Below are 15,269 nucleotides of genomic sequence, written 5' to 3'. Positions count from 1 at the left end.
ATTTTATGCAGCTACTGTGTATTACCATATTCGTTAGAAAACTATGATGTCACTGTTCGCACTCTTTTGCTCCACGACAATCTGCTTCTAAATTTTCACTGGACCTACAATACGTCATATGCGCAAAACACATTTTTTATTGTTTTCTGCGGATGGACATTTTAGTTTCCAGAAAAGCTAGCAGACAATTGTTCTTTCCTTCTTGGAAAATCACGCCACTGTTAAAAAAAATATAAAGAGGTACGTGGGTAGTTGCCTAATACTTACATAATCATCAGTGTATAAAGGCATCGAAGTTTTACCGCAAGCTTGTGGTTTCCACAAGGTAACAGTTACAGGATCTAGAGTTACGATGTCCGCAGTAAATTTCATTTTCGTTTTAATGTTCGCAATCACGATCATGATCACGTAAGTACACTTGTCGTTCCTTGCTTTGCTAAGTTAGCTTGGATTATAATTTATATTTTCCCGCATTTTTCTGTGTTTGCGGGGATGCTTCTCTTCTCGTGGCGTTTCGCACATTAGGCAATTCCTTAGAATTAAAACTACCTATTTTTCCATATCGAGCCTATGGTCATTAATGCTCCTCTTTTAATGTCTCGCTTATCATTATTTTCATCAGCCTAATTACGTACAGCGTAGCACAAAGGGCTCTGCTCGTAGCCTCACCTGCATCTACAATAATGCCGAACTGCGCTACGAGTGACAGAACTTTCGCATCTGGCATGTGAAAAGGACTACATTGTGCAGAAGAAGAATGTCCAGGAGCGTGGCACGATTAGCGAGTTCATTCGCCGTTTTATACTGGATTTCCCACGTGACTTGTGCCAAAAATTAAAAAGTGTGCAAGTGCCGCGTAGCTGGGCAGAACCAAGGTAATGCTGTTTGCCGTGGCTTGGAGCAAGTCAGACTCTTTCTTGTATTTCGTTTTATTACATAATTAGTTAGTAACTTAGGAAATAATGTTGTTGATATCCACTGAAACAATTTAAGTGCTAGTGTCTTGGTGCAGATATGTCGGCGTCGACGGAGTTGTACATGAGCGAAAATTTCCCCATATATTTAGGTATATGTATATGCCAACCTTGCTATATATATGACATGCGGTATAGACCGGTTATATTGGCACACCGCTCTATCACTAAAGTTGTTCATACCTTGTATCACGTTCTTGATAAAGTTATTCCTCGGAATTTTTAGAATGCCATCCCACAAACAAATGTCACAAAAGGAAAGATCGGCAGCGCGTGCCTTTTATGTTAAATCTTCTGAGACTTAAATATTAAAATTGCGAAAGAATGTCTGAAACCTGAAAATGCTGTAATTGTCTTGGCGTGGCTGGGCACTACCTCCGGGATCTGCCCACGTAAGAGGCCACGTTTCTAGCAGAAAGCTAGCCTTCATGCATATCGTTCGCCGCCAGCGTTTCCCGTTAAAAGTTACCGTTACATAAACTGCAGTTGCCGGAATACGTTAGAATCAGTCAGGGATCATTAAATACTATCACGTTTCACTCTTAAAGTTGAAGCTTCTGGCGCCCTCCAAGATTTTTAATTCATTTAGGACGTGAAAGCTATGTGGGCTTGCTCGCGAGTTTACGTTGACTCAGAGGAATTCGGCAGACTCTAAAGAACAGCGCCTTTGTTTCCCGTGTCCTGATCTGAAGATCCGCCTTACACATGGCTTACCACGACGTGAGGTAACTCTCATTTGTAGTATGTGGCTTGGAGTGGCCTTTACCAATGCGTACTCTTACCTCATCGGAATGGTCACAAGTCCACAACGTGAAGCTCGTAGGTGCAAAGAGACAATAGCACAGCTTCTATGTGATTGTCGTCGTTTCAATGCACAAAGAAAAGTCCTCAGCACAACGCTCCAGAAGATTGACAACCGTTCTCTTACAGAATCCAGAATTCTTGGACCCTGGTCCCAGCCAACGTCGGCCCAAACTGCTTTAGAAGCGCTAGTGTGCTATGTAAAAGAAACGGGTCTCATTGAAAAAACTATAGAATGTGCGAATTGATGCGCTCCTTTTCTTTAAATCTTCTCTTGTTTAATTATCTTGTATGCCCGTTACCCCATCCCCCTGTGCAGAGTAGCCAACTGGACACTTAATCTTTATATATTTGCATTTAACCTCTTGTTTTTCCTCCGTTAGGACGCTAATTTCTTGGAAGAACTCGCAAGGAATAAAATTAGGAAAAAAAGTTTACTTTCCTCTAATACAGCAATAAAAATGACCTAACCATTTTATAAAACGCACCTATTATTACATATAATGCAGCCAATTTTTATGTTTTGCACTGCTTTGAAATACCGTACTAATATTTGTGACTTGTGAATAACTCGCTTAAACAATGCAACGTTCTTACATAAGGTGTAATATATTTCGTTACTTTTGACAACTTCAGACTACCTAAGAGATAGAGTTTACAGAATCATGGTATCTGCTCCTGGTGTAGTTATGGAGTTGGAAAGATTGTGTTTCAGTTTCTGTAATTCCCGTTTCTTCACTAAATCATTTTCTTCTATCACTCCGTTAATTCAGCTTACCTCTGCACAACAAGGCTGATGGCGTTGGTTGAAGATGACCATAAATATGTGCCCTGCTTTCTTGCAGAAATATATCCTCAAGCACGTCCACCCGGAATGGCAATGGTTTAACATGTCGCAGTGTTGGACAAGTAAGTCATCAAATTTGTAATTGAAGTATATAGCTTCAAGGCATTGCCGAATCTTATATGTACGATCGGCGGCGGCACCCTAGATATGCTGTCTACTGAGATATCTTTTCTGTTTTTGTTGTTGTTGACACCGAATTAGAAAGACAACGCAATTGTAGTCCTTCAGTTAGATTTCTCGCCGTGGCGGATATTACTCGCGCGAGAAATCAACATGCGTGATCGAGTTATTAACACAATTTCACTAATTATTATTAATTCTTTAGTTTACGGCACACATGGCAATTTACGAAATGTAGCTGGCGAGATTCCAAGGCATACCATTAGAAACAATTTATAAGGATGCCACGGGTTTTGAGATTTGCGCAGTCAAACTTGCGCATAAATGGAACCATTTGTTACACTTACTTTTTTTCTAACATACCGCCGTATTATGCATTGAAGCAAAAAGTAACTGGAACGCCGATGTATTTCATCGCGCACTTTGGGGATATCTGAAAATTTGTTCCAAGTGCATACGCGTTGTTAACTCATTTTTCATTTTATTTTTACTTTGTTTTTTATTCCGACGTGTGGCAAAAGGAGACGACCTGTCTCCTGATTGGGCTTACTCTTCGTGGGGCACTTCGGACAGTTACAGCAAAGCAGAACACAATACAAACAATATACTATGTTCAGAGAAGATTGGGTGCATCATAACCAACAAAATTAATACTCAAGCTCAGAAATTGTTTTTTTTAAGCCACGCACAATGTATGTGTTGTACATCAATGTGTGTCAAACACGTGACGCATTTACATGAAAGCAAGCAATTAGCAAACTACAACGAAAATTCGTCGATTCCAAATGTTGAATGCGTGTTTTTCGAAGGTACGCGGAGGCGCGAAAATCTATGGGTACTTAGCTTAGCTCAAGTGCGACAGGCGAAAGCCTGCATAAGAATGTCTTTGTTGCTGTTGTCTGAACTGTCCTGCGAACGGCCGCCGCCGTGGCCGCGAGCATGGGATGCAATCACAGCCATATGGCTGAAAGGTTTGTCGCCGATGTGCGCGCTCTCCCACGCTGCTACTCGCACAGCGCTACTGGCATGGCGCCTCCTCTCCTTGCTCTCCTCGCCTGTGATCACCGCTTTCCTGCTTCCACCACGGACCGCGCCCGGGCACTCATGAGCCACTAAAGGCTTAGGCCTTAATTTTCACAAATGTGGAAATACAGATTTGTACTTAATTTGATACACGTGGTATAAGACAACGCATTGTAGTTCTGGTTCCATGTACATACAGATTGTTGATTTCTTAACACTTGGGCAAATTTCTTCCTAAATTGCAGTATGTTACCGGTTTATTTTGCACATTTTGTGATTTCGCGATGTTTATTATAAAGTGTAATACACTGGTTATTTATTGACTGCATTCCATAGTTGACGCAACGTATCGGCCCGACAAGTTCTACAACACGTAGATTATGTGAAATATTTGTATTCAAGAACGTATGAGTGAACAGTTCGGAATCTTGTTTTATTTTCCGAAATACTAGCGCTTCTATTTGATATCTGTAGCAATCCGAAAAGGGCATCACATTACACGAACGAAGTTGTGACACGTGGTTTCGGGTTGTGTAACTAATAACGCCTAGAGCAGGTTTTGCGGGGAAAACAGCTTGTCGGCATCCGTTTTGTTACAGGTTCCCCACACCAAAACGAAATGAATAAGTTGGGAATGGCTAAGGGAAAAACTATAGCTATCTTTTAACCCTACCCGGAAGAAGAATATCCGAATATCGCCGAATTAGGCCGATAGGCTTTCATATTTTAACTGGAACGTTATCTACATGATCAAACCAACTCATATTAAACATACCACAAGAAATTAATGCGAGTGCGTTTGTGTGTTGCATTCATTATTAAATTGCAAAGAAACATTGTAACCTGTTGGCCTATTTTTCAGTCGGAAGAGCATAAATTTCGTTTTCTTTACTTTTAATTCTAACTGATTGGCTTTAAGCCATGCCTGTAGTACCCGTAACCAGCGGTTTGATTCTTGCTCAATTTTTTGTAAAGCTGCGCTAGAAAAAAAGGCATTCATTTTATTTGCATACATGACAAGGAGAGGAGTGAAATGAATATTTACTATGTCGTTTATGTCTAGAATGAAGCGTAAAGGGCCGAGGACTGACCCTTGCGGTAAAGCATACTTGATAATACTAAGTCAGATTTAATGTCATGAATCTGTGTACTTTCTTCTATTGCTAGGGTCACTTTTCATTAGAGCAAGCGTAGTTCCACGTATACCATACATTTTGAGTTTCCTAATTAAAATATCATGTTTGAGGGAATCAAACGCTTTGCGGAAATCAGTAATCAAATCCGCAGTGTAAAGTTGTTTTTCAATGTTATTAAATATGCGATCCCTAATTGGCAGTAGTGCTGTCTGCGTCGATCTACCACACTGGAATCCGTACTGTTCTTCCCAAACTACATCGTTTTTTTTTTTTGAAATAAAGGCATATAGACTCTGATATAATACGTGTTAGGCAACTTTAGAAAATATAGGTAGTATGCATATTGGACCGCAAATATTTAATTCATTTTTATTTCCTCCTTTAAAGATTACTATAAGTGCAATTCTACAATTAACAGTTCGTAAATTGCAATATTTGCCATTGTGAAAAAGTAAAAAGACAATAAGTGATTTTTCTATAATTAGTCGATTATGCATTTCATTATCTCGTGCAAGTAATGTCCGCCTCTTTTTGTAATCGAGCTGAATGACTAGAATTACGCCGTCTGGCATAGGCGACATTGAAATATTCTGCATGGTCTAAAAATAAAACCACCGGTATATTAAGATCATTGTCTCAAGTGTGCCCCCAATTTAGTTTCCTCCTCACATCACTTTACCCCTCTAGCTTTGAGTAGCCTCCACCAGTAGACGATATTTGATAAACGAGATGAACGCCTTTGATTTACAAGGTAGTTTTCCGGGAGTCCACAGCGTATGTAAGGAGTGTGAACGAAGTGTGAACGGAGTGCCTGTGTCACGGGTCTACGTGGCCCAGGAGCAGTCACTGCATTTGATAGACTTACGGGATACACCTACAGTGGCTGCAAGCGCGAATGTCAGCTAGCATGTTTTTGACTCTGTGCCTCTGTGGTACTCACCTTTGATAGTGCTGGACAAAAGCTCCATTTTCCTTCACCTTTTACCTTACTCAAGCTTGTTACCTCCTCCATTATCTTTTATAACACAGGGTATCAAACTGGGAATTCCTTCTTGCTAACTGCCCACCCTCCAGAAGCTAATTAATGCAACAGATATGCTAGATAGAGATGCAGGATCCAGATGTTAGATCAGGCGACAATACACATTTCCAGTGAAATGACTGCAAATTTGGGAAAGTCGGAACATATTCATTTTAAAGGATGCGCAAAAGAGAAGAACGCAGGCGTTCTTGCCATTATTAATGGGAAATCATTATATGCCCTATGAGGCAGAAAATCTGGCGTGATCAAGTGGTGGTACCGAAAATCATCATCGTAATGACGTCATCTGCGTCTTGTAAGACGTCTGCAGCAATAAAGAATACAAACTGCATGAGAACGTTTTTGAGTAGAAATTATGGGTAATTAATGGGAATTCAAGTGAATTAAAAAGTGAAATAAGGTGAATTAGAGTGAAGCACCGTTGATTAAGGTTAGAATAAGGTAACTTTAGGAGGTGTAAAGTGAATTAAGGGGAAGTAAAGTAAATAAAGTGGATTAACATGGATTATAGTGGACTAAGGTGTATTAAAGTGGATTAAGGTGGATTAGTGTTGGTACAAATTATAACAAGGTGGATTAAGGTGTAATGAAGTGGATTAATTTGAATTAATGTTGGTACAAATTAAAGCAAGGTAGATTAGGGTGGATAAGGTTGGTAGAAATTAGAACAAGGTAGATTAAGGTGGATTAAGATGGATTAAGGCAGAGTTGTGAAGGACACGTGAGAGAGTGTATGATGTCACATGTCATGGACGTAACCAATTTATTAGAGAAGTCATATTGCTCTCGCATTCAAATGGCGTAAGGCTATTTAACTGACTGTCAATTTCTTTTGCCTGGGCCCTCGTTGTTCTGCACACCATTTATAATTAGATTCTTTTGTTTTCGTGTACTCTAAAATAATTCCTTATTTTTGCTCCCCGAACATATTTGATGAAAATTTGGTTCAACCTAATTTCACCCTGAAGTTTGCCCTTTCATCAAGTATAATAAATGCAGGAGGTACAAAACTAACGAACGCTGCCAAACTTTTGTGAAGCAAATGATAAAGGTATATCATACGATTAATATTATTCATATATTAATGTGCTATATGCCTCGTTTACTACTTGTCGGGATAATTAATGTTGTTGGGCTTCTACTTCTTCATTTGAAGAAGACGAAGGAACGGTTGAAGAAACGACTTCATATAATGTATTTACCACTTGCGAGCCTTTTTGGGTGAACCAAAGTCAAACGTGTAAACGGCGGTAATGCAATATGAAGCAAACACGGCGTTGACAATGCTCTGCATTGCGAACTGTGGTTGTGACGCAGAGAGAACTCGGGTATTCAAGTATATTACACTCAAAAATCAATAAAGAAAGAAGGCAAGTTGGGTTACTTGATATTTCTATGATTTCGTTGCAAGACCGTATAGCGTGAAGTGGTAAAACAAGACGACAACCGAAAAAGACAGAAGACTCTGCAGGTCCAGAATGTCACCGGTCTTATACAGCTCTTCTACATGTCTTCCAATGCCCGCGGGTATACATGCCCCCACACGTCCAGTCAGCCAGTGTCTCTTTGAAATGCGACAATAGGTTCAGCTTTCTGGCGTATTAATTATCGGGCCCTCGTGTGGAAACACAATGTGTTGGAGGGAAGCATGCGGGTGGCTTTTCCTCTGTAGATTCTGAAAAGAAGCGTCTCTTTCGAGCACGACCACGGAAGTTGCTCGACGTCTCCTATATTGTTGCAAGTTTGCACGCCTCGTCTTATATAGCGACGCGGATAGGTTCTGTGCTTAATGTTAGTGCTTAATTATCCCTTGCATATATTGCGTGTCCCTCTTATCAATCTTTTGGGCGACATTTTTCTTTCCATCTTCCTACACTTTTCGCATGCCGCAGGAGACAGATTGACCACGCCAGTGAATATATCGAGAAATGAAAACACGTACACAGCTGCGCTCAAATTTCGCGACAGGGAGCATTGTTATCGTCGGTGAATTTTCTCCAGGGTGAAAATGCGTCCAACTTGATAATGCGTTCTGTACTCGCAATATGTCGCTAAAAAAGAACCATGGTCTTCGTAAAAACCAATGAAAGCTCCGGCTAAACCGAATTTTTGCCGTATGTGTTACTTGGTAATGTTGCAAAATTCCTACCTGTCAATTGTGAAAATTAAATTTCGTAAAAATGCCCCGTACATGACAAGGAGGTAAGAGGGAAGGCAGCGTACCGGTTCGAAGCACACTTTCCTTAGGGCACTAAGCTTTATAAACCGCTACTCAGGTGGACAAGCAGCTTTGCCTAATCCATTCGACAAAAAAATGTAACTGGTTGATTGCGCAATCAGAACAGTCTGAGCTGGCGTCTTGGATATAGTGTGTTGACAGCACCGTCACATTAGCGTGCGTTTGCCACCTTTGAAATGTGTACCAGTTCATACTTATCTGTGTTTAGAGAGACCAATACGTACAAAATATTAAGGCCCTACAGGTTGTCCAAAACAATATGAATGATTAGGTCAACGATTACAAGCAAGACACATTTAAAGAAAGCGGAAAAATAAGCGGAATAAGCATTTCACAAGTACAGCCAAATTATAACAACCTTTATGAGCGTAGAAATGAACAGTGGGAGCTTCGAAATCATAGCGACTCATTTTGCGCTTAGGACCACAGATGATGAATATAATATATATAGAAATTGAGAAACTAGTGATTGTGTTAATTTGCCCAAAAATTCGAAATTTATACTGTGTAAGTGAGAATGCACTACTAAAGAGAATGTCTCATGTATTGAGAAGGAGAATGTTACTCAAGTTCTGACAAAGACATCTGTAGCTGAAAATCTCACGTTGAAATGACAGTCGCAAACAGAAACTTATATTAGATCTGTCAGTCCCGTCGTGGGATTAGCCGGGTGCGCGTTTTATCGCGCTGTGCTGGACCAAATAAAAGTTTATTCACTCACTCACTCATTAAACTTGTGACTGTGAAGTGATGCTATAAAAACGATGTGCCAGCTTACTTATGAATAACTTCATCAGTATGCACTAATATATTTTCCTACACCTTTCTAGTCTTGCAGTAATGGCGACAACAGTTCCTGCGTCGGTGTCTGCAATTGTGAAGAACTCGGCAATGCTGATGGAACATATTCGTACCAATGTGTGGAACCACGTACGCCGGTATCAAGTTCACATCAGCGGAAATAAAGAGAGAATAAAAATTGACACCGGTCTTCATAAAAAGCTAGGGTGAAACCCTTACTGACTTAAGTCAAGGCCAAGAGGTTGAGCGTCAGGCTCATGCGCATAAAACCCTCGGTTCGTAATCTTGTACCGCCGAGACGAAACTTCACTTATTCGAGCGGGTGAAATAGCCGTGAGTGAACATTCGAAATTGCGAACACGAGTCGAGTAGTCTCGCTATTTGATTCGTATTAAATTCGACAAATCGCAATTATTAATTGCCGAATATTTCTTTTTCTTTCGAATATTTAAAGCATAAAAATTATAGGTGTTTCGAAGGAGAGAGAACGACAGAAGTGGGGTCTGTTCCGAATGATTCCGCTGCAATCAGACGCGGTTCCTGCGCAGAGGCACCCGTTTCTGGGTGAACGCACAGGGCATCGAACTTATGCTCAACGATGTTCGGTGATTCATTTTAAATGGCTCCCTTTTAATCTGTCTATATTTGATTTTGTTCCCTCGATTCAGGCAAATCAATTCTTTGTCCATTCGCACCATGTTTCGAAACCTTTAAAACAATGTGTGCTCCTTTAGTATCACGCCTCCTTCCCTGAACGAACTGTACCCTCTACGCGCATCTGGTGATGTGCCGTTGACGTCTGTCTGGGGAACCTCATTAACTAACGTGATTGTCGTGGGGCACTAGATAACTTAAAGCAGTTGTTTCTCATTTACAACTTACCCAGTTGACTGGACGTCCGCTTGCGAGTGGTATTGCATCGTGTAAATATACCTGCGAGTAAGCCGTGTAAAAGCATCAACGCCTTAAGATTTTTACTCACAGAACTTCATGGTAACTTTATATTTGGCTGCGTTTCTAAATGAAATGTTCTACATTTCAATTGACAGTCGGACGTCATCCTTCTTGTATAGTTGTAATTGAGTTGATTCGAAAATTTCGCTATTCATACGCAGTCAGGATACAGATATTCCTACGTCTGGCGCTCAGCTCATTCTCTTGCTATTTTATCTCGGGAAGAGATTCTGTAGCGATATTCAGCAGGTCTCTGGGCACACCCTGCTCCGCCAATGGCGGGCATTTTGCGGAGGACACGCTGCTGTTTTGAGAGGCACAATGAAAATGAAGTGGCATAAAGCCTTACTCCTGGGGCTTTCATAGGTACAACGGAGAGTAGAAGCAGGGTGATCTCGACAGCCAGCGGAAAATTTTTGTGCTCTTCTAGCTTGGCCACGGAGCCCATGACGGGACACGCAGTGAAGTGATTGAACGCGCATGCATACAATGTGTCAATCGACCAAGGGAAGTAAAAAATAAAGTTTTCATTTCCTTTGCGGTGCCGGTGGTGCAGAATAACTCGCGCGTGAGTAAACCGGCACGCGATAGGCCGGTTGCTACACAACCTGTTTCTGAACACCTGATGCTGTAACTGTGAGAAACATTGCTAAAGCCCATTTAAAAAGGTTCTTACAAAGGGCGTCATATCATTTTCATTGTAGCAATTGGCATAGGGAGAGCGAGAACGCAAGGAAAGGAGGGTGGCAGCCCAACGGACGTCCGGATCGCTATCCTGCACAGGAGACAGGGGATTAGGGATTAAAATAAAGAACTCCAGATAAATATAGAGAGAGAAAGTCTGTAATACCTGGAGTATGTGCCTAGTGACCTGTTTGACATGCTTCTCCAGATGAGATGTCGAGGGACGAAAAAGGGAGAGTGAGGTAAAAAACAAGAAGGAAGCACATACGCATTAACGAATACACTAACACACACAAAAAGGACTATTCTTTTCCCGAAGGGGATGACGTTGTTGCGCCAGTTCTGGCTTACTATCCCACGTAGTCTGTCAACCCTGTTACCTGCCACCATCACGTCACGACGTCGCACAATAAAATACCTGCTGCCCCTCAAGCTGTTTCGTCATGCCTGCTGGTTGCGCTTAATTCTTCTCTTCGCCGGAACATCCTGCAGCTTTGAGCTTCCCCTTGTAGACTTGGTGATACCACAAGCTGCATGCACCTACAGACGCAGACAAAGACGTGGACCCAAGCACAGGAACTAGAAGAAGGTCGCGGAGCGGAATCTAGCGCTTCATTTGTGGTTACGTAGGACTGGTTGCTTGTTTTCAAGTGAAATGGCGCAACAAATCACAAGGATAGTCTGAAAATCGAGTTCTATTAGGCAGCCAATAAAACGAATTTTATAGAATGACAACTAATCAATAATAATAGTAAATTGTGCATGAAAATAAGCTCAAGGGTGATACCCTGGCCTAGTTTCTTCAATATGATTTCTGTAGGCAAACATCGACGAAAACGAAAACGGCGATATGAAACACTACAATGCGCGGACTACAGCACCTGGGTATTGAATTCTCTTATAACCCTCGAATAGCGAATTTTTCAGTACTCAGAGATTTGAAGTATCCCTAAACAAACTATGTTGGCGGATTCCTTCTTTAAATTTTTGTCATGTGTTCTGCTTTCCTTCTCACGAATTTTCAGTCATTGGGAAGAAAAAATAAATCTCCTCATGGTAATATTGCTAGAATCTGGAATATTTGCTAAATCTGGAAAGTCTTTATCCTTTCATTTGAAAATTCGAGTCCCGGGAAGTCACATATATGGTTGTGCCGCCGTCCTGACCTTTCTTATTGATTTCGAGCGATGTCCCACATAAAGCTGCTTCGCTTCATCTATTTATTTTTGCAAGGTACATTTCAATTCAAGCTGCGTTATTGGTTTTCTTGCATCTGTTACATTGAATTTATCTTTTCTTTCCTTGCAAATCTGCAAGTACAATGTAATCTTTAAGTTAATTAGCTTTATCCAACCGAATTTGGGCCAGTCCTCCATACCTGGTGTGAGAATGAGTTAAGAAAAAAACAAAAAAAAAAACCAATGAGTTAAGAAAGAAACAAAGAACTAAGAACTGGAGGGTTTTATTGCATTGACTGGAAATGATCGAATTCATACCTGGTGTGAGAATGAGTTAAGAAAAAAACAAAGAAAACAATGAGTTAAGAAAAAGAAACAAAGAACTAACAACTGGAGGGTTTTATTGCACTGACAGGAAATAATCGAATTAATAATGAACACGTCAAAGCAAGACCTGATTGTCGGATATGCGTGCGAGGACACGCCGCAGAATAAAGGCGAAGCAGGAAGGTGGCTTAACAAAAGAACAAAGGGTGCTTGCGCAAGCATCGCCATTTCAGTTACACGCATGTGGTTCAGCAGTTAGGTCAGTTCAGCAGTCAGCGAGGAAACATTTGCACGCATCTCACCGAACCACTAGTCCAGGCAACGACCCGCTTGCTATAAAAGTAACGCACGTTACTTTGTCGTTGTTCCATGCTCAGCAATTTTAGAGAGCGGGTGTTTGTTGCAGGGACCCAGAAGAACGATTTCAGAGAGATCATATTTTACAGACCGCATCGTTTCACGCTTAATACTGACTGAGGGACGGAAACATTGCACAAATTTCAAGAGCTTGAATTGAATTTGTGGTCCAAAGCTGGCTGCCTGTAGAGTTAAAGGTGATGACTTTCACCTCTGTGGCCCACAGTGGAACCATTTGTTCAACATGAAATTTAACTACAAACAAGCTTTCATCCTTGCTTATCCTCTGCAAAGAGAACTTTACAGAACACTGAACAACTTTACAGTAATTACATGTTAACAATACGGTGCTTTAAAATGGTTGACATGATTCTTCTCACGAAATAAAATTGCGAATGCTTTAGCGTTAACTGTTAATGACATTGTTAATATCAAATGACATTGGTAAAACGTACTTGCAAGAGCCGACAGAAGTACGTTGTCGTTTCGAACCTGCATAACTACACGCAAAGTAGCGAATGTTTATGTGAAGGTGCTTAATGGTGAGCCTCACTCGCTGCTAAAGGATCTGGTAGTAACGCGAACGCTCAGTTTACCAATAGTTTACCAATAGGTGCATTTCAAATTCGATATCGGACAGCTTGCCTCGGTACTTATTAAGTATAGCGTGGGGAGGGGGGAGGATAGGTACGCTTTGGTACATGTTAGTTTGCGCGCACGTTTTAAAGCTTGATAGGCACTTTGCATTATTCTTAGCTAACTCTGCTGCCGGCATCATTGAGGGTACGTGCTTTGTGGCGCGTATACAAGGCGAGAGAATTGTCCTCGAAAGTGCCTCTACATTCTTTGCCACGCCCAGTTTAGCTCAGGTGCTGTACATTCTAGATGCGAGAGCATCAAATGGCTGTTACGTTTCGCCTACGACGCGCGGTAAAGCCGGCGAGGATACAACAGACGCCAGGGCTTCGTTCAAAGCGGCAGACATTTTGGCCCGTTCGGCGCCGCCGCTACGCCTCCCTGCCAAGCGCGTCCAGGCATGTTCCGATGCCACGTGCCTTCATGTGCGTGTGTGAGTGTATGTGCATATTGGTGCCCACGCTTGTCGAAGCGCGGCAGCCGGGGAGAGGAGCTCCCAACAACTGTGAAGCAAGGGGGTCCGAGCGGCGCCGACACGACGGCTGCTCCTCCTTCTCTTCCCATTGTGCCCACGCTTGTCGAAGCGCGGCAGCCGGGGAGAGGAGCTCCCAACAACTGTGAAGCAAGGGGGTCCGAGCGGCGCCGACACGACGGCTGCTCCTCCTTCTCTTCCCATTGTGCCCACGCTTGTCGAAGCGCGGCAGCCGGGGAGAGGAGCTCCCAACAACTGTGAAGCAAGGGGGGTCCGAGTGGCACCGACACGACGCTGCGCCACTTTATCCGATTGTGCCCGAGCGGCACCGTCAGGTGCTCGTCTATAGAGGGGTTCCTTCTTGCCCTCAACTGCGAGAGTATAAAAGCAGCTGCCCCCGGACGCCAAAGGAGGGCTCCGATTTCTTCTGTTGAGTAACGTGCACTCCCGTCTCTCTACTTCGGTCAACCTGACCGCCAACTCTTTGCGATGTTAGAATAAACAAGTTGTTTTGTTGTTACCAGTCGACTCATGCTTTGCCGGGACCTTCGGATGCTTCCAGTTGTACCCCAGGCCGCCAGGCCAACGCTACCCTTGGGGCTTGCGACCCAGGTGCAACAACGGGCGTCAGCGCCGAGTTCCCAACAACTCGCGCCAGCGGTGCGATTACAACATGGCCCACTGGGCGAAAAAGCTGCCGTCTGTAGCAGCGAAACGGCACCTAAATGCCCATTGGCTACGAAACCACGTCACGTGAGCGCCTCGACGGAGCAGAGCGGGCGGAAGGGAATACTGGCTGCCTCGCTGGCGGGTCACGTGTTGCGCGAGGGGAGAGAGCATCGAGCCACGCCACGTCACTCACGCTCTCGGAAGCCTGTCTTATCCGCGCGTTTCTTGTCCGCGCAAACTGAAGCCTGCGTTCTAACTCGATAATCCGCCTCGGTAATCGCTATGAAGAAATTAATGTATAAATAAAGAGATTAAATTCGAAAGACAAGACATTCAGGGTAGCGTGCTCCGAACGTACGACACTACGCACGGAAACGGAGTGTCTTACCCACTTGGTGAAACTAGTGCCTCCTAGAGAGCGCGAAATTCAAGGCAACGTAGGGCGGGACACGGACAAGCGCCAACTTTCAACTAACTTTGTTCTTCGTCGCGTAAATAAAATAAATCGAGGAAATAAGCAAATTGTGCGCGCCCTACTATAAGGAACCGCGTTATCTTCTAAGATCCCTTACCTCGACGACAACCAAAGCACGACTCATGCTGCTGCTTATGATATGCACAAATGAAGAGGATGAAATTAAAACATCGATTTCATACTATTTATTTACGTAGCATCTCGACTGCACCAGTGTTCTGCAGTTTCCCTAATTAAATCTTTATATACAATTTATATGCCGCCCTCAATCTCATTATCTCTTTTCCTCTCTCTCGAATATCATATTTTGTGCTCGTCTTCGGTCTGTCTGGGATGTGATGTTTTTATGTTTCCGTAAAATTATTATAATAATAAGAATAATAACAATCAAATTCGCAGGAACTCCGTCGGGTGGGTTTCACAATGAGTACCCATCATAACACTTGCTTAGTTCTTCCTTACTCTAAATCTCAAGCACAACGCACTTCACTGAAACAAAAATATTCGCCAGATTTTCTACGGCTATCGCTATGC

At 42.5% G+C, this 15,269-nt stretch overlaps 1 long non-coding RNA gene across 1 annotated transcript; it reads left to right on the top strand.

The window, feature by feature from the left end:
• The first annotated feature begins 313 nt into the window (after window positions 1-313).
• Window positions 314-9,168, top strand: LOC142558199 (uncharacterized). The gene is made up of 3 exons (XR_012822977.1): window positions 314-408; window positions 2,621-2,684; window positions 9,013-9,168. It is a non-coding gene; the product is annotated as an uncharacterized LOC142558199 (long non-coding RNA).
• Window positions 9,169-15,269: the final 6,101 nt, after the last annotated feature.

The sequence above is a fragment of the Dermacentor variabilis genome, chromosome 9 (assembly GCF_050947875.1).
Source record: "Dermacentor variabilis isolate Ectoservices chromosome 9, ASM5094787v1, whole genome shotgun sequence".
In the NCBI taxonomy this organism is placed as follows: Eukaryota; Metazoa; Arthropoda; class Arachnida; order Ixodida; family Ixodidae; genus Dermacentor; species Dermacentor variabilis.
The sequence above is the reverse complement of the archived record's forward strand: the minus strand, read 5'-3'. Positions and strand labels throughout refer to the sequence as shown.